Source organism: Colobus angolensis, unplaced genomic scaffold (genome assembly GCF_000951035.1).
Source record: "Colobus angolensis palliatus isolate OR3802 unplaced genomic scaffold, Cang.pa_1.0 Scaffold6, whole genome shotgun sequence".
NCBI classification, from domain to species: Eukaryota; Metazoa; Chordata; class Mammalia; order Primates; family Cercopithecidae; genus Colobus; species Colobus angolensis.
The window spans coordinates 11,518,899-11,520,331 of NW_012119598.1; the positions used below are offsets into that span (position 1 = coordinate 11,518,899).

At 43.1% G+C, this 1,433-nt stretch overlaps 1 protein-coding gene across 1 annotated transcript in view; it reads right to left on the reverse strand.

The window, feature by feature from the left end:
• MAK (male germ cell-associated kinase) overlaps window positions 1-1,433 on the reverse strand; it is a 93,797-nt gene that overhangs the window by 31,816 nt on the left and 60,548 nt on the right. The window lies entirely within an intron of this gene.

The following is a 1,433-nucleotide window of genomic DNA, read 5'->3' on the forward strand; positions in this document are numbered from 1 at the left end:
CAGCTCACCACACCCTCTGCCTCCTGGGTTCAAGTGATTCTCCTGCCTCAGCCTCCTGAGTAGCTGGGATTATAGGCAGCTGTCACCACACCCGGCTAATTTTTGTATTTCTAGTAGAGACGAGGTTTCACCATGTTGGACAGGTTGGTCTTGAACTCCTGAACTCAGGTGATCCACCCGCCTCAGCCTCCCAAAGTGCTAGGATTACAGGGGTGAGCCACTGCACCCAGCCCAAAATATCTTATTGCACTGTACTGCAGGTAAATGCAACCATGGAAAATGAAACTGCAGGTTGGGGGGCTACTGTACCTGATTTCTATAAGACAAGAACCAACAGAAAGCCAGTTTTCTGATTTGTCCCTTTATTTAGTAACTCTCTGCCATGTAAGAATTGAAATAACTGAGAGGTGTGACTTTCTTGCCTAAAGTGGAAGAGGACTTAAGTGGGCTTTTCCTCAAATTCATGTATTTTTAGGAGCGAGTACCTATGGAATGTGAAGACCTGGAAATGGATTGCCTAAAAGTTATCCAAGCAAAAAAGAAAAAGAAAAAAATTATCCAAGCATATGTACTCCTTAGAGATTCCCCACGCACCAAAGTGAAGACTTCCATACTATAGCATGCCAAATAGCTACTGGATAAGTTTTTCTGACTCATAACACAACTGTTCTTCCTATTCTTCTGTTTCAAAGAGGAAAAGAAAAAAAAAAAAAGAAAGAAAGTATCTTTCCAAAATATTCACCAAAACTTAACCCATCCTAACTTCAAAATTGAATAACACACTGAGGATGACCTCACTTATAAAAAGAAAAGGAACTGCTAGAGATATTAAACTTCCAGAAAAGACTCAGAAAATGATTGAAAAAAGTTTAGAACAGCAAGCAAGCAGATAATGAACTCTTAACACCATCAGAAGAAGCCGTTAACTTGGCATGTGGTGCTCTGCTTTCTGCACCTAGGCATGTCCATTTCAAAGGGGAATAATGATGGTCATTCACAAGAGCATCGTGAAAATGGAACAAGATCCCCTCTGATATGTTTTGGACATCTGTCCTCTCTAAATCTCATGTTGAAATGTAATCCCCAGTTTTGGAGGTGGGGCCTCGTAGGAGGTGTCTGGATCATGGGAGCAGATCCCTCATGAATGGCTTGGTACCATCCTTGCGGTAATGAGTTCTCACTCTGAGTTCACGCGAGACTTGATTGTTTCAAAGAGTCTGGGACCTCCTCCCTCTCTCTCTTGCTCCCTCTCTTGCCATGTGACAGGCTGGATCCTCTTCCACCTTCCGCCATGATTCTAAGTTTCCAGAAGCCCTCACCAGAAGCAGATGCTGGCACTATGCTTCCTGTACAACCTGCAGAACCATGGGCCAACACATTCTTTATAGCAATGCAAAAACGGACTGACACACTCTTTCTACACACACACACAC